This window comes from Erpetoichthys calabaricus, chromosome 9 (genome assembly GCF_900747795.2).
Source record: "Erpetoichthys calabaricus chromosome 9, fErpCal1.3, whole genome shotgun sequence".
In the NCBI taxonomy this organism is placed as follows: domain Eukaryota; kingdom Metazoa; phylum Chordata; class Cladistia; order Polypteriformes; family Polypteridae; genus Erpetoichthys; species Erpetoichthys calabaricus.
The window spans coordinates 12335372-12354447 of NC_041402.2; positions in this window are offsets into that span (position 1 = coordinate 12335372).

Sequence of the window (19076 nt, forward strand, 5' to 3'; positions counted from 1 at the left end):
TTCACAGATTGAGGTGACAGAAACATATTTACAGAAGAAGGGGAGCTAAGAAGGAGCCAACTTTTGTGACAGCGCAAGTCAAAAGCAACAGATAGGGGGGACAAAACGACTTTCACGGAATCTCGATTGAAATAAAGAGTTAAGTCCGGATGACCCATTCACGTTTACAGTACGTGAAGACGAGCGCCGGGTTACAGACACATGGTGTGGATACTGAAGAGCTGAGCACCGCGACATGACACTACACGACACGGACACGCACAGGCGGTGAAGGAAGCAGCGAAGGAGCGATCCACCCGGAGCGGAGCAGAGCAGAGCAGCGAGGAGGTCAGGTCACTTAAACAGCCCAACTTGTCAAACTGTGAAGGGCTTCTCGCTGCTCTCTTACCGCGGCTAAAGTTTCCCAGCACGGCGACTCAGCTGTTAAATCAAATATCACTTCATAATGATTACAGCGCGAGCCCGCTAACAACTTACCGCAATCGGTGGCCTTCCGCTCCTCCGCGTGCACCCGCCCGGTTAACTTAAAAAGTCGAGTAAACGATGTAGAAGGTTACAGCTGGAGAAATCCCTTGTTGTGCAACGTTTGTTTTCAACGTGCAAAAGTCAGCTCTCTCTCTCTCTCTCTCTCTCTCTCTCACTCACTCACTCACTCAGTCACTCCCCCTCCTCTCTCTCTCTCTCTCTCTCTCTCTCTCTCTCTCTCTCTCTCTCTCTCTGCGTCTTTCATTTACATGCCACGCAGGCCTCCCAAAAGGAGTGCTTCCCTCTTTTCCCCTCCTTGATGGGGAGGAGGCGTTTATTTTGCAAGAAAAGTGAGTAAACTTGGATGTTGTTCGCGCTGGCACGTTGCGCTGCTCGCTTTACAGTTTGGCCGGGCTTCCTGGTTATATTTACTATCGCGCACCGAGGGGGATCAAGTCAGGAAATGCACACAATTAAACAGCCATCTGCACGCAAGGCTCGGCGAGAGCGCCTTGGACTCGTCCGCGGGCCACTTTTCGCAATGTCCGATTTTCAAAAGGACCTTCCACCAAGTATCAGTGACTCCCCCACTAACAAAAACTCAATAACTTTCTTACGGACCGAAAAACAGATGGGGACCTCGTCATCCTTGCGGACTTACTGTAAACTAATGTGCACGTCCACTACATTGTGGAGTGAAGAACTCTGCCAAACAGTTCCATTTTTATTGGATGCGTCGATGTCTGCTAAAATGTTTTAAGTGAGTGTGGGTATGCGGCCGAATGTACATACCATAACATTTTCTAAGACCACTTAATCCGGAACAGGGTCGCGCGGTGGGGATGTGTGGGGTATGGAGCCAATTCTAGCAAGCATGGGATATAAGACAAGAACAATCCCTTGGACTGGGTGAACTCATCTGGACTCACACACACAAACACACACCCAGTGGCGTAGCGTAGTGGGGCGGCACTTTTAGGGGGCGGCAAAATTTCACAATAAATAATAATATCTTGTAAAAATTTGAACCATACCTAAATAAGGGGGCGGCGGAATTTTCCTCCACCTCGGGCGGCTGACACCCACGCTACGCTACTGCACACACCACATGGGCCCATTTAGAATCGCCAGTCCAACTAGGGCCATCTGCACTGGATCACCCGTGGGACATTCACACAGACACCAGGAGAACATTCATCCTCCATGCTGGGATGACCCAGGACACAAATGCTGCTCTCGTCACTGCAAGTTGGCAGTGCCACCATTCCGCCTCTATAGTGCGCACTGTTGTGTATTATTATAATTTGGCTACATTTGTTTTTTGTTTTTCCAGTTGGAGCACAGGTAGGTGAAGTGATGTGTTCAGGGTCACACAGTGTCAGTAGTGGAATTGGAACCCACAACCTCAGGGTTTAAAGTCCAAAGCCTTAACCACTATGCCACACTGCTTGCCTAATGTAATGGGCATTCTTACTCAAGGTTGGTTCCTACACCTTGTACCCATTCCTACTACTATACTCTTTAAGTTCTGGATGTCCACAACACTATAATGGAATAAAAAGCCAGGCTAGAAAATGGATGTAGGGATATGCAACAAATTCTAGAAAGCGTTCAGACCCCTTCACTTTTTGTACACTTTATTGTGTTGTAGATTTAATTTTAAAAGGTTAAATTGGCCGTTTTTTTTGACCATCAATGTTTTTCCAATAAGCCATAATGACAAATTTAAAACATGTTTTGAGAAAAGTTTCCAGATTTATTAGAAATCAAAAACTGAAATATCTCATTCAGAGCCTCAATTCAGTACTTTGTTGAAGCCCCTTTGACACAGCAGTTAAGCTTTGCACACCCGGATTTGGACAGTCTATCCCGTTCTTACTGGGAGATCCTCTCAAGCTCCATTAGACTAGATTGATATAAACTGCCATCTTCAGGTCTCTCCACAAATGTTCTATGGAGTTTGAGTCTGGGCATTGGTTGTGCCACCCAAGGGCATTCAACCTTGAGCATGGGAATGGTGCTATATAAATAAATTGTCTTCTTCTTCTTCTTCTTCTTCTTCTTATTGTTATTAAAGACTTGTCTTGAAGCCACTCCACCATTGTCTTGGCTTCATGTCATTGATGTGCTGAAAGGTGAGTCATCGCCACACTCTGAGGTGGCACACACTCTGGAGCTTCTTCAGGAACCTCTCTGAATTTGGTTGCATTCGTCCTTCACTCATTTCTGACAAGTCTCCATGTCATAATAGCAATGGTGGGCTTATTTCTTAATATACTGATTAATCAACAGGTGTGAGTCACACACACACACACACAGCATTCTAGTCAGCTCACTGTCACAACATACAGTGGATTCAGAAAGTATTCAGACCCTTTATTTTCTGCCCATTTTATTCTGTTGTAAATTGCATTTTAAATCGATACATTAGCCATGTTTAACTGAATCAACAAATCAATCACCCATCATGAAATGTAAACCTTTTTTTTTTTAGAAAGATTTGCAAATTTATTAAAAATCAAACAGTGAAATCCCTGATTCATAGAAGGATTCAGACCCTTCATTCCGTATTTTGTAAAAGCCCCTTTGGCAGCAAATCCAGCTTTGCGTCTTCTTGGTAAGTCTCAATAAGCTGTGCACACCTGGATTGGCTCAGGTCTGGCCAAGTCAGGTTGGGGAGCATGCACTGGTACTGCGCATTGCCATACCCACCACCATGAAGAAACAGCTCACGATCCTGGTTGGCAACCCCCAGGCAGACACCCGGCCCAGTCCCACCCTCTGGAAATGACCCTCTATCTGCCACAGCCAGGTGTTACGTAGGCATCCCCTTGGCCTGATCCAGCTCCTCGGGTCCTCAACCTCGCCACATTTTTGTGGTGCCGTAACTGACGCTCCCTCACGATGCAGGTCATGTGCCTCATTTGGGACTCCGTGAGAAACACAAAGTCAAGCCAGTGGTACCCAAGAATTCTCCAGAGACACCAAAGCAGTCCAGTCTTTGTCTCAGGTCACTGGACAGCATCCATGTCTCACAAACAGGGGGCACCAGGACTCTAAAGACTTGGACCTTCGTCCTTTTGCAGAGACATTAGGAGCGCCACACACCCCTTTCCAGCAACCTCATGACCCTCGTGCTCTCCCAATCCATATACTAACTTCATAGGAAGAGTCACCAGAGACATGAATGTCACTGCCGAGGTAAGTAAATCTCTCAACGAGGTCGACACTCTGTCCTCAAATAGTCACACTATTGATGGCTGTGCCCAAGAGGTCATTAAAGGCCTGGATGTTGGTTTTTATCTAGGACACTCGCAAGCCCAGACACTCAGACCCCTCACTCAGTCTCTCGAGAGCCACCATAAGAGCCTCCATTGACTCCGTGAAGATCACAGCTTCCTCAGCAAAGTCAAGATCAGTGAATCTTTCTTCGCCAACAGATGCCCCACAGCCGCTGGACCCCATGACCCTGCCCAACACTCAGTCCATTCAAGTTTTAAAGAGAGTAGGAGCAGAACACACCCCAGACAAACCGCAGAATCAACTGGGAAAAATGCAGAGGTTCTGCCTCCACTCTGCACAGCACTCACAGTAGCAGTGAACAGGCCAGCCATGATGTCCAGCAACCTTCAGTGGATCCCGCAAAGTCTCAGGATGTCCCACAGGGTGGCTCGATCAACTGAGTTGAAATACGTTACAAAAATTGACAAAGGCTGCAAAGAAACTCTTGTCAACATTCGCATTGGCGCTCAATGAGTGCCATAAATGACGCTCCCTCACAATGCAGGTCATGTGCCTCATTTGGGACTCCATGAACAACACAAAGTCAAACCAGCCGTACCCACAGATCCTCCAAAGAGACACCAAAGCAGTCCAGTCTTTGTCTCAGGTCACTGGTTGGCGTCCATGTCTCGCACACCTTATAGCAATTACCCCATTTTTCCTGGCAGGCACACTCAAGCTCCGTTAGATTGGATGGGAAGCGTCTGTGAACTGCCATCTTCGGGTCTCTCCACAGATGTTCTGTGGGGTTTAAGTCAAGGCTTTGGCTTTGCCACTCTAAGACCCTCAGAGCCTTGTCTCAAAGCCACTCCAGTGGTGACTTGGCTGTATGCTTTGGGTCATTGTCATGCTGAAAGGTGAACTGTCACTCCAGTCTGAGGTTATGTCTACTCTGGATCAGGGTCTCGTCAATGACCACTCTGTATTTGGCTGCCCTCGTCCTTCCCTCAGTTCTAACCAGTCTCCATGTCCCTGTCACTAAGAAGCACCCACATAGCATGTTGCTGCCACCACCATCAAGCCTCATCGTCAGGATGGTGTCAGGCAGGTGATGAGCAGTCCTGGTTCTTCACCAGAAACACAGTGCCTAGTGGTCTCCACAAACAATCCATTTGTTTTCTCATCAGTCCAGAAAATCTTTTTCTTTATCTTCTCAGAGTCCTTTAAATGCCATTTGGGCAAAATTCAAGTATACCAAAAATGCCTGATTGATGGAGTGCTGCTGAGATGGTTGCCCTTTCCAAGAGGGTCTCCCATTCAGCAGAGTACTTCTGAAGCTCTGATAAAGTTACCATCAGATTCTTGGTCACCACTCTGACCCAAGGTCCATCATGCCCTGTTACTGTCTGGCCAGACGGCCAACTCTAGGAAGAGTTCTGGTGGTCCCAAACTTCTTCCATTTCACAATTTTTGAGGCCACTGTCCTCCTGGGAGGGCTCAGAGCTTTATGGATTGTTTTACCCCCTGATCCTGATCTGTGCCTCGCCACAACTTGATCGTGGAGGTCTTCAGAAAGTTGCTTGGACTTCATGTCATGGTTTTTGTCCTGACTTGCAGTGTGAATCGCAGGACCTTCTATCCACAGGTACACGTGTGCCTTTTTAGATGATGTCCTGTCAGTTCAGTTGGCCACTGGTGGACTCAAATCACATTCTAGAAACATCTCGAGGAGAATTAAAGCAAATAGGAGGCACCTGAGCACAATTTTGGGGTGTCACGGCGAAGGGTCTGAATACTTCTAGGAATGAGAGATGTCAGTTTTTGATTTTTAATCAATTTGCAAACCTTCTTGAGAACGTGTGTTCACTTTGGGTCATTGAGTGTAGACTGATATGTTATTTTACGGTGGCATAGCGGATATAAGAGCACAAAGTTAATTCCTTCCACGCGTGAAGTCTCTCAATATCTGCCTGAGTTCCTGTTATTTAATTTGCTTTACTCCCACATATCAAATTTGTGAATGTGTATGTTGGACGAGCACTTCCTATCTTTGTTGTCCTGAAATGGAGAGCACAATATGGAAAGATTGGTTTTGTTAAGTTTTGACTTGATTGTATGGAATTTTATATGTTTTTAATAAATTCAATAAACGATCAAAAAAAAAGATTATACATCCGTCCATCTTTTCAACCTGCTTGTCGAGGGTACGGTCACAGGGCAGCTGGAGCCTATCCCATCCAACCTCAGAGACCCAGGTAGGAACAGTCCTGGGACAAGGGGACAGTCCATTCACACACTTACACTCATGAGGACCACTTTAGCAGCGCCAGTTCACCTGACTTGTATGTCTTTGGAGTTTTGGAGAAAAGTCACACACACACACACACACACAGGGAGAACATGTAAACGCCATGCAGGGAACAACCCGGGTGTGAACTCCAGTCTTCTTGTTGAGAAGCAGAAGAACGACTAGGGCACCACCCTGAAAGAAACAATGATATTGTTTTGTAGGAAAAATATGCTTATCTAGATAAGGAGTTAAAGTAACACCACTTTAGGGGTTTTGGGGGTCCTCTCCCCCCCCCCCTTTTTTTTTTGTATAAGTTACTGTTATCTGTCCAACGCATTATATTTTGGAATTTTAAAGTGTGTCTTGCTTGGATTGAGAATTGGTGGATGGGCGATGCTAAATTGGCTCTTAGTAATGAAACCTCAGGAGATGAACCCTAGAAATGGTTTGGGGTTTAGTTTGAAAGGAAGCTCCAGTTGCCCTGTTCTACGTGTTGTTCCTGCCTTGTGTCCGAGTCTTGCAGGGGTAACCTCCAAACTCACCAAGACCCTGCTCACGATAGCGGGTTTATAACAGGGATGGTTGGATTACATTATATTACACTGTCACAACCTGAGGGTGCGTTAGGTAGAGAAATAGAGTTAGCCCTCTCTGCAGAGCTGGTGGTAGGTGGCTCTTAAAGAGCTTTCTTCGTCAGACCCACTTTCTCATTCATCGGCAGCTTCTCAACGTCGCTCAGGTCGTTTTGCAGCTCCAGACACTCCCAAATGCTTCATCCCTGTGCCGACACGTACAGTGCATCCGGAAAGTATTCACAGCGCATCACTTTTTCCACATTTTGTTATGTCACAGCCTTATTCCAAAATGGATTAAATTCATTTTTTTCCTCAGAATTCTACACACAACACCACATAATGACAACATGAAAAATGTTTACTTGAGATTTTTGCAAATTTATTAAAAATAAAAAAACTGAGAACTCCCATGTACATAAGTATTCACAGCCTTTGCTCAATACTTTGTCGATGCACCTTTGGCAGCAATTCCAGCCTCAAGTCTTGTTGAATATGATGCCACAAGCTTGGCACACCTATCCTTGGTCAGTTTCGCCCATTCCTCTTTGCAGCACCTCTCAAGCTCCATCAGGTTGGATGAGAAGCGTCAGTGCACAGCCATTTTAAGATCTCTCCAGAGATGTTCAATCGGATTCAAGTCTGGGCTCTGGCTGGGCCACTCAAGGACATTCACAGAGTTGTCCTGAAGCCACTCCTTTGATATCTTGGCTGTGTGCTTAGGGTCGTTGTCCTGCTGAAAGATGAACCGTCGCCCCAGTCTGAGGTCAAGAGCGCTCTGCAGCAGGTTTTCTTTTTTTTTTTTTAATATTTTTATTTTATTAATTTTCATTGTAATCATTCCATACAAACAGATCAATTTATAACCCAACAAATTTGAAGACAAATCAAACCCCACCCCTGAGAAGGAGAGCTTAGCTAAAGGAAAATTTCTTTAAGCTTTTTAATAAGGCAACATTAGACAAAAGAAGGGGAGAAGTAAATATCTATGTAAATAAGAGATGGAGAAGGGAGTTAAATGCAATAATAGTTATTTCTCTTATTATAAAATAATATTGATTAAATCCTGCCAAGTTTTGAAAAAATTTTGTACAGATCCTCTAACTGAAAATTTGATTTTTTCCAATTTCAAATAATATAAAACATCGGTTTCCCACTGACTTATAAGAGGAGAGTTAGGATTCTTCCAATTTAACAAAATAAGTCTGCGTGCCAAGAGTGTAGTGAATGCAATCACCACTTGCTTGTCCTTCTCCACTTCAAGTCCGTCTGGAAGAACACCGAACACAGCTGTTAGTGGGTTAGGAGGGATTGTGATACTAAGGCTGTCTGAGAGGCACTTAAAAATTTTGGTCCAAAATGATGTTAGTTTGGTGCAGGCCCAGAACATGTGACCCAGTGAGGCAGGAGCTTGGTTGCAGCACTCGCAGGTCGGATCCTGGCCTGGAAACATTTTGGACAGTTTTAAGCGAGACAGATGAGCTCGATATATAATTTTTAGTTGAATAATTCTATGCTTTGCGCATATAGAACTCAAGTGAATTCTCTGCTTTGCTACCTTCCACTCCTTTTCTGATATATTGATTAAGAGATCTTCTTCCCAATGTCCTCTTGGATCTTTGAAAGGTAGGGACTCTAATAAGATTTTATATATTGCGGAAATAGTGTTTGTTTCCTCGGAATTGAGCAGTATTTTTTCCAGCATTGTGGAGGGTGCAAGGTGGGGGAAATCGGGCAATTTCTGTTTAACAAAATTTCTAATTTGAAGATAGTAAAAGAAATGTGTAGCTGGGAGGTTAAATTTTGAACGTAATTGTTCAAAAGATGTAAATATGTTGTCTATATAAAGATCTCTGAGCATTTTAATCCCAAAACTTTTCCAGGTATTAAAAACTGGATATACTTGCGAAGGTTGAAAGAGGTGGTTCCCTTGCAGAGGTGCCACTGATAAAAGATTTTCCATCTTAAAATGCTTCCTAATTTGGTTCCATATTCTGAGTGAGTAAAGCACAATTGGGTTATTAGTATATTTGCGATAACTTTCATTTATTGGAGAGCAGAGCAGGGAGTATAAAGAAGTACTACAGGATTTTACTTCTATTGCAGACCAAGCCTGTGTATGTTCATTTATTTGTGTCCAGGTTTTTATGGCTTGTATGTTTGCTGCCCTCTGGAGCAGGTTTTCATCCAGGATGTCTCTGTACATTACTGCAGTCATCTTTCCCTTTATCCTGACTGGTCTCCCAGTTCCTGCCGCTGAAAAACATTCCCACAGCATGATGCTGCCACCACCATGCTTCACTGTAGGGATGGTATTGGCCTGGTGATGAGCGGTGCCTGGTTTCCTCCAAACGTGACGCCTGGCATTCACACCAAAGACTTCAATCTTTGTCTCATCAGACCAGAGAATTTTCTTTCTCATGGTCTGAGAGTCCTTCAGGTGCCTTTTGGCAAACTCCAGGCGGGCTGCCATGTGCCTTTTACTAAGGAGTGGCTTCCGTCTGGCCACTCTACCATACAGGCCTGATTGGTGGATTGCTGCAGAGATGGTTGTCCTTCTGGAAGGTTCTCCTCTCTCCACAGAGGACCTCTGGAGCTCTGACAGAGTGACCATTGGGTTCTTGGTAACCTCCCTGACTAAGGCCCTTCTCCTCCGATCGCTCAGTTTAGATGGCCGGCCAGCTCTAGGAAGACTCCTGGTGGTTTCGAACTTCTTCCAGTTACGGATGATGGAGGCCACTGTGCTCATTGGGACCTTCAAAGCAGCAGAAATTTTTCTGTAACCTTCCCCAGATTTGTGCCTCGAGACAATCCTGTCTCGGAGGTCTACAGACAATTCCTTTGACTTCATGCTTGGTTTGTGCTCTGACATGAACTGTCACTGTGGGACCTTATATAGACAGGTGTGTGCCTTTCCAAATCATGTCCAGTCAACTGAATTTACCACAGGTGGACTCCAATGAAGCTGCAGAAACATCTCAAGGATGATCAGGGGAAACAGGATGGACCTGAGCTCAATTTTGAGCTTCATGGCAAAGGCTGTGAATACTTATGTACATGTGCTTTATCAATTTTTTTAATTTTAATAAATTTGCAAAAACCTCAAGTAAACTTTTTTCACGTTGTCATTATGGGGTGTTGTGTGTAGAATTCTGAGGAAAAAAATGAATTTAATCCATTTTGGAATAAGGCTGTAACATAACAAAATGTGGAAAAAGTGATGTGCTGTGAATACTTTCCGGATGCACTGTATAAAACACCAGCTCCACTTCACACCGCTCAACTGGGATCAGATTCATCCTGTCTGCCATACTTATCTCCCCAGCATCATGGGCCAACCCAAGGCACTTGTGGCTCGTCACCAACCACACTCGCAAGCTGATGGACTTTAGCAGTGGGGAGACACATCTGAAGTGCTTCTTGAAGTGTTGGATCTGAACCGCCCCTCTCCTTGCTAGCCACCTGAGGGTCATGTTCCTCCCAGGTCCAAATCAAGGATGACACAAGTATTATATTATATTATATTATATTATATTATATTATATTATATTATATTATACTAGAGGGCAGCACGGTGGTGCAGTGGTAGCGTTGCTGCCTCGCAGTTAGGAGACCTGGGTTCACTTCCCGGGTCCTCCCTGCATGGAGTTTGCATGTTCTCCCCGTGTCTGCATTGGTTTCCTCCGGGCGCTCCGGTTTCCTCCCACAGTCCAAAGACATGCAGGTTAGGTGGATTGGCGATTCTGAATTGACCCTAGTGTGTGCTGGGTGTGTTTGTGTGTGTCCTGCGGTGGGTTGGCACCCTGCCCAGGACTGGTTCCTGCCTTGTGCCCTGTGTTGGCGGGGATTGGCTCCAGCAGACCCCCCGTGACCCTGTGTTTGGATTCAGTGGGTTGGAAAATAGATGGATGGATGGATATTATACTAGTAACAGCGCACTGCACAATAACGCGCAGTGAATACACTTGACTTGAGCATTCCTAATTTTCATCCTCTTTCTCTGTAAGTTTAGCATTCATTTGCTCAGAGGTTGATGCTCTTGCTGCTTCCTGAGCAGCTCATCTTTTCTCCACCCTAGCGGCCCGCTTCTTGTCGTCTTTTCGCGTTAAAAGTGATTAAGTCAGTGTTTGTGTTGCAATTACTTAGTACATTTTCTTTAATTTTTCACTTAAATTGGCACTTAAGTCTTCCATCTGCCTCAAGAATGATTTAAGATATGAAGATGTAGGGATGAGAACGGCGCCCGTACTCATGTACCGCATGGCCGACCTGCTGGTCGCTGCCGAGAGTAGATTCTACAATAAAATAAAATATAAATAAAAAAGAGGAATAACCTTGGAGGTCAATCCTCACCCTGAAAGCGGATAGTAGACGTCACGTAGTATACAGTGGGGCAAAAAAGTATTTAGTCAGCCACCAATTGTGCAAGTTCTCCCACTTAAAATGATGAGAGAGGCCTGTAATTTTTATCATAGGTATACTGTACCTCAACTATGAGAGACAAAATGAGAAAAAAAATAATCCAGAAAATCACATTGTCTGATTTTTAAAGAATTTTTTTGCAAATTATGGTGGAAAATAAGTATCTGGTCAATTACAAAAGTTCATCTCAATACTTTGTTATATACCCTTTGTTGGCAATGACAGAGGTCAAACGTTTTCTGTAAGTCTTCACAAGGTTTTCACACACTGTTGCTGATATTTTGGCCCGTTCCTCCATGCAGATCTCCTCTAGAACAGTGATGTTTTGGGGCTGTCGCTGGGCAACACGGACTTTCAACTCCCTCCAAAGATTTTCTATGGGGTTGAGATCTGGAGACTGGCTAGGCCACTCCAGGACCTTGAAATGCTTCTTATGAAGCCACTCCTTCGTTACCCGGGTGGTGTGTTTGGGATCATTGTCATGCTGAAAGACCCAGACCAGACCATCAGACCAGGCCACGTTTCATTTTCAATGCCCTTGCTGATGGAAGGAGGTTTTCACTCAAAATCTGACGATACATGGCCCCATTCATTCTTTCCTTTACACGGATCAGTCATCCTGGTCCCTTTGCAGAAAAACAGCCCCAAAGCATGATGTTTCCACCCCCATGCTTTACATTAGGTATGGTGTTCTTTGGATGCAACTCAGGATTCTTTCTCCTCCAAATACGACGAGTAGAGTTTTTTTCATCTGACCATATGACATTCTCCCAATCCTCTTCTGGATCATCCAAATGCTCTCTAGCAAACTTCAGACGGGCCTGCACATGTACTGGCTTAAGCAGGGGGACATGTCTGGCACTGCAGGATTTGAGTCCCTGGCGGCCTAGTGTGTTACTGATGGTAGCCTTTGTTACTTTGGTCCCAGCTCTCTGCAGGCCATTCACTAGGTCCCCCCGTGTGGTTCTGGGATTTTTGCTCACCGTTCTTGTGATCATTTTCACCCCACGGGCTGAGATCTTGCGTGGAGCCCCAGATCGAGGGAGATTATCAGTGGTCTTGTATGTCTTCCATTTTCTAATAATTGCTCCCACAGTTGATTTCTTCACACCAAGCTGCTTACCTATTGCAGATTCAGTCTTCCCAGCCTGGTGCAGGTCTACAATTTTGTTTCTGGTGTCCTGTGACAGCTCTTTGGTCTTGGCCTTAGTGGAGTTTGGAGTGTGACTGTTTGAGGTTGTGGACAGGTGTCTTTTATATTGATAACGAGTTCAAACAGGTGCCATTAATACAGGTAACGAGTGGAGGACAGAGGAGCCTCTTACAGAAGAAGTTACAGGTCTGTGAGAGCCAGAAATCTTGCTTGTTTGTAGGTGACCAAATACTTATTTTCCACCATAATTTGCAAATAAATTCTTTATAAATTTTATAAATTCTGGATTTTTTCTCTCATTTTGTCTCTCATAGTTGAGGTATACCTATGATGAAAATTACAGGCCTCTCTCATCTTTTTAAGTGGGACAACTTGCACAATTGGTGGCTGACTAAATACTTTTTTGCCCCACTGTATGTGTATCAAATTTCAGGTCAATCGGTCTAATGGTTTGTGAGCTACAGGTGATTTAAAATCCTGGACAGACAAACGAATTAGAAGAAGAAGGTGCAGTGAGAGTAACAATGCTAAGGAAGCTATGGTATTTGGAGTAGTTTGGCCATTCCGCGGACCATTATATTGTTACAGGTTAATTACAATCAGATGCCTTAAACTAATTAACAATATGCAGTTAATTTCAATGTATTTAATAAAGCCGGCGTTGTAGATGTAAAAAAGAAAGGGAAACCACCAGGGAACAGCAGCACTGCTTTGACGCTGGGTGCCGCCAGTTTGCAAAACCAAGCGGAGAACTTGCATACGCCAGGGTTTGAACTAGTGCGAAAATGTGCGTGGCTTTACACCAAGTTTAGGTTTTATACATCGTGATTTGAGCGTGGAAACGGGCCTACGTAATATTTTTGTGCGTACGCACCATTTATACATGAGGCCCCTGATGACTGTGGAGGCCATTTGAGTCAAGTGAACTCATTACCATGTTCAAAAATCCAGTTTGAGGTGATTTGAGCTTTGTGACATGGAACGTTTTCCTGCTGGAAGGAGCCATCAGAAGATGGGCACACTGCAGTCATAAAGGGATGGACACGGTCAGCAATACTACTCAGGTATGCTGTGGGATTTAAATGATGCTCAATTGGTACTAAGGGGCCCAAAGTGTACCAAGAAAATATTCCCCACAGCATTACACCACTACCACTACCCTGAACTGTTGATACAAGGCAGGATGGATCCATGCTTTCATGTTGTTGATGCCACATTCTGACCCTACCATCTGAATGTCGCAGCAGAAATTGAGACTCATCAGACCAGGCAACGTTTTTTTCCAATCTTCTGTTGTCCAGTTTTGGTGAGCCCGTGTGAATTGTAGCCTGTTCTTAGCTGACAGGAGTGGCACCCCGTTTCCAACCCTATGTTGGACAATGGATTTACATGATGCTAGAGGAATCATCTAACAGTTCCAGATTCTCCACTTGTAGGTTTATTTCTTGAGACTTTTTGTGGATATTGCACACAATAACTCAAGGACATCCATAGAAGTTAAGGGGAATTGCATGTAAGACTGGAGCCAGGAATCTCTTCTTTACACAAAGAGTTGTGGGACTCCGGAACTAACGCCTGAGGCATGGAGTTGAAGCAGAAAGCTGGACAACCTTGAAGAAGGATCTGGATGAGCTATGGGGACAACTTAGCAATTAGCTAAACAAATGGGCTCGATGGGATAAATGGTCTCCTTTCATTTGTCAAATTTCTTATGTAACAGGACAGGGGGTAGGGGGCTTTTATGGTAATCCCAGTCATGTAATGCAGTGTGGTAATTCCCACTCTCGCTTTTGGGTGCACGAAGACTTGATCTTTTCATCAAGGTGGGGGGTTCCCCCTTGGTGATTTCAGCGGGGTCCTCCCTTGATGGTTATGACATGCGGACACTGAATCATTTCTTTGAGCAGAAGGGGAGGTCCCACTTGGTGATTGTGTCTCATTAACACACAATAGTGTCATCAAGAGGTGTGGGGGGGCAGGGGGGTGATTTGGTGAATAGGCCCCTTGCCGTCACTGGTCTTTGGGCACGCACTGTGAGGGATTGCCAGACATATATTCTGGCCAACACCTCCAAGCCGCCGGATGGAGCCCTACCTGCAACATAGGGATGCCCCGAGTTCCAGCAGGGCATCATGGACTATGGAGTTTTAATACACAGCCCTGCTGGATGACGTCGGGGCCGCCAGGAGTCGCCGCAGGGAGGCTCACAGAGTGCTACGTGCCCTATAACCCGGAAGTGCGTCATAAATACATGACCGGAAGGAACAACGTGCTTCTGGGGTGAAGAAGTGGAGTTTTTATATGACCCGGAAGTGTTCCTAGTTACATGGACAGAGAGGGCGAAACACTTCCAGGTCAAGGACTATTAAAGGACTATGGGAAATCCCAGACGGTGAGCTGAGCTGGGTGGAAGGGTGGCAACGCGTCTGGGAGTGGAGGATTGATTATTGTATTGGTTATTATTGTGTTTATTTATGAGTATAGTGGAGTGGAGTGTGCTTGGTGCACATAATTATTATAAAATAAAGTCATATTGGACTTTTATCTGGTGTCTGACGTCTGGTTGGAGGGTTCAAGGGGTTTGACAGTGCCTCTATCTTTCACAGCACCCAGAATGCTCTGATGACAGATGCACCCCTGGTTTCAGCCTGGGGTTCCTCCCTTGTCTGGGTTTATTATGCTCTCTTTTGTTCATTTTTGATAGCTTTGTGTATGTCGCATCTGTTGGTTGTTTAGTTTCTGTGTGTGTATGTATCTTGTCCTGTGTGCCATGTATTCTGTGGGTGGTTCCCCAAAAAGCAGGGCCACCTACTCATCACTGTCAAGGAACCGCCCTCAACCTTATAAAGGCTGCGGCAACCCACAATCCCTTGCGGTTCATTGAATGTGCTTGTGGTGGTGGTGAGTTTTCTTGGTGAAATTCTGAATTGTTTGGACCTCTTTGCTCTGTATTTTGACTGCTCTATAGATTTGTAATTGGGACATTGTTTGTCTTGAATTGCCTTTGCCTTTGCAGGCATCTCCTTTAGCCTCTTCTGCTCTGTGGAACATTATGTTGTTACAGAGCAATTTTGTAATATAAAAAGTTTATTTATTAACATTGTGTTGTCCTTTGTGTGACCAGCCGGGTTTTTGACTGTATTTCCCCCTCTAGAGGGTATTTTTGGACTTTCATGCTTTGAGATTCTTGCCCTCATGACAAAAAAATGAAAGTCAGGGACAAACAAAAGACAAAATAAGAGACATTACAGAGGAAAATCACAAATGGCAGGGCCAGGGTCTTTACCTGGGAGTTGGAAGGACCAGGGATTAAAGCATGAACCAGGCATTATCTCCCCCTGAGTGTTAGATAGCAGCCCCCCCCCCCCCCCCCCCCCCCCCCCCCACCATGTTGCAGGGCAGTAGGGGACATGGAGCTGTTTAACTCAGTCCTATTGGGTTCCATGGGTGCCACCAGGGGGTGCTGCAAGGACCAAGGATCCCCATTTCTTGGGGTTTCCGCCTCACCCAGAAGTGCATACAGACCACATGTGTGGAGGAGTGGGGGGGGGGCTAAAATAAAAGGAGATGGACATGCCAGAGTCGGAGCTAGGAGGAAGACGAGTAACACTCGACTGGAGGAGGACAGTACGGTGGATAGTGGAAAAGGCGATTTGGAGGAGAGACGACTGTGTTTTGTGCTTCATTTGTCAGATATTGCGTAATAAAACACCTTTTATTTGAACCCGGGACTGTCTTGGTGTGGTCGCTTTGGGGCTCTCTGGTGCCCTCTAGTTTTCACACACTTTTGGCCATTTAATACGGTTCTTCTGTTCCAACCAGTGTGATAGTTTCTCCACTAGCCCACCTTTCTAAATCTTCTTAATATCTGATTTCCAAGCTTCTCTCTGGAAACTCTTCCCTCCACCATTTGACTGCTTGCTGCTAGTGATGAGCGAAACGGGCAAATTTAAATTTTTATGCAGTTTAGCGGAAAAAGACACTAAAATAATTTTTTTGCTGGTGATTTAGCATGTGCGAAATGTGAAACCAGCTAAAAGAAGATTTTACTCCCAGGAAGTCAGAAACTTCTCGAATAAACATCTTGCAGAGGGTACAGACCTATAAATACCTGGGAGTGCAGCTGGATGATAAATTAGACTGGACTGCCGATACTGATGCTCTGTGTAAGAAAGGACAGAGCCAGCTATACTTCCTTAGAAGGCTGGCATCCTTCAACATCTGCAATAAGATGCTGCAGATGTTCTATCAGACGGTTGTGGCGAGCGCCCTCTTCTACGCTGTGGTGTGCTGGGGAGGCAGCATTAAGAAGAAAGACGCCTCACGCCTGGACAAACTGGTGAGGAAGGCAGGCTCTATTGTTGGCATGGAGCTGGACAGTTTGACATCTGTGGCAGAGCGACGGGCGCTGAGCAGACTCTTGTCAATCATGGAGAATCCACTGCATCCACGAAACAGTGTCATCTCCAGACAGAAGAGCAGCTTCAGCGACAGACTGCTGTCACCGTCCGGCTCCACTGACAGACTGAGGAGATCGTTCCTCCGCCATACTATGCGACTCTTCAATTCCACCCTGGGGGGTAAACGTTAACATTATACAAAGTTATTGTCTGTTTTTACCTGCATTGTTATCACTCTTTAATTTAATATTGTTTTATGTATCAGTAAGGTGCCGCTGGAGTATGTGAATTTCCCCATGGGGATTAATAAAGTATCTATCTATCTATCTATCTATCTATCTATCTATCTATCTATCTATCTATCTATCTATCTATCTATCTATCTATCTATCTATCTATCTATCTATCTATCTATCTATTATATAGTGCCTTTCACATCTATCTATCTATCTATCTATCTATCTATCTATCTATCTATCTATCTATCTATCTATCTATCTATCTATCTATCTATCTATCTATCTATCTATCTATCTATCTAAACACTTTTTCTTTTTTAAGATTGCGGTGTGCCTGGACAATTTGATGCAATGTGTGCAAATCTTCAAACAGAGGAGCTTCAGGGTTTCAGTCCACAGCGATTCATTTGGCCACGAGGGTGGGAAACGCACTGCGGATGGGTGGAGTGTAGTGCAACACTGCCCAGAACTGAGATGCTTTGTGGTGTGAGTCCACAGCAATTCACACATCCACGTAGCAAATGCAAATTCTATAAATGCAAATAGATAGTAAACTTGTGAAATTTGCTGATGTCACCCAATCTGGAGGGATGGCAGACACTGAGGAGGCAGCAAAAAGAATTCTAAAAGCTTCCAGAAAGGGCAGTTTCATGTAGAAAAGAGCAAAGGGCTACACGTGGGCAAAGGGAACATCAGTTACAAATACAAGATGGGAGACTCTGAGCTACAGGAATCAACCTGTGACAAAGATTTAGTGGTTTAGGAGCTGCTGCGGATGATGTTGTTTGGAAAATGGCACAATCTAAAAGTCCCGCCAGATCCTTCTCTTCTGGTTTTATTGGTACAGTGCATCCAAACCACAGAATACAAATCCCACAAGCCCCTCCGCATCAGTGCAAACCTGTTTAAAGACACCGACCCCAACATACAAACAGAAATCTGTGCAACCAGTGCTGTTATTCACATTGTGGAACATGGCCCCGGACACAGACAGGCGGACACCGATGGTTCATCACCCAACACACGTTTATTTACAATAATAAAGTGCCACACACAACCCCAGTACTTCCCCAAAGTCCAGGCCCTTCCAGTGCCTCTCTTTCTTCAGGCCGCCTCCACTCCTCTCCTCCCGAGCTCTGTCTCTCTTCCTCCCGACTCAAGCCTGTTGATTGGACTGAGGCGGCCCCTTTTATCCTGTCCCGGATGTGCTCCAGGTGCCTGATGATGGACTTCTGGCAGCACTCCCCAATGTGGCGGAAGTGCTGCCCTTGCACCCGGAAGCACTCCGGGCATAAACCATCCCTGGTCTGTCAGCACTTCCTGGTGTCCCGGAAGTGCTGTCCCCCAGGGATCAAGGACCGGCCGGGTACCCAGGAAAAAGACGTGTCGCTCTCCCAGTTCCTCCTTCCTCCAGGCATCCCGGCGGGGCAGGGTTCCTGGCCGTCTATCACAACATTTAACAATCACTCAACAAGACATACTTACATACAAATAAAACCCCCTATGTGGCCCGCTACAATTCTACTTAACATCAGTGATCTCAATCAGTCCTCATGGCTTTCAGGCTCCACATGGAAGAATTAGATGATGAGGGTCATGTGGCAATCTGGCCTTCAATCCATCAATGTAGAGACTACATGGTGCACTGATCAGATGGTGGTGGCGCAGATCACCACCACAGAAAACCAGAAAAAGAACAGCAGAGAAAGTAGGGGTTAGTACGGATTGCGGAGCCATGATAGAAACGATAATTCAATGAATATACAGAATATCAGGGTTACACTAAAAATAACCCAGCCACAGGGGATGCACAGACTAGTGTGTTTCTTCATGCCGGTCCCAAGCCCGGATAAATGGGGAGAGTTACATCAGGAAGGGCATCCGGTGTAAAATTTTGCCAAATCAATATGCGGCAAGCAATACAAATTTCCATACCGGATTGGTTGAGCCCCTTGTTAACAACGACCACCACCAGTACTGTTAGCCAACAGGGTGCTAGCGGAAATTGGGCTACTGTTGGCCGAAGAAGAAGAAAAAGAAGGAGAAGAAGAGGGGGGAGACGTGTCCGAATGCAGGAGGACAGGGGGAAGGTAAAGAAAGTGGAACTGAGGGTAGGAACTTTGAATGTTGGCAGTATGACTGGTAAGGGGAGAGAGTTAGCAGATATGATGGAGAGAAGGAAGGTTGATATATTGTGTGCAAGAGACTAAATGGAAGGGGAGCAAGGCCAGGTGGATCTGAGGTGGATTGAAATTGTTGTGGATGGGAGGAGAAATGGAGTAGGAGTTATTCTGAAGGAACAGCATGTCAAGA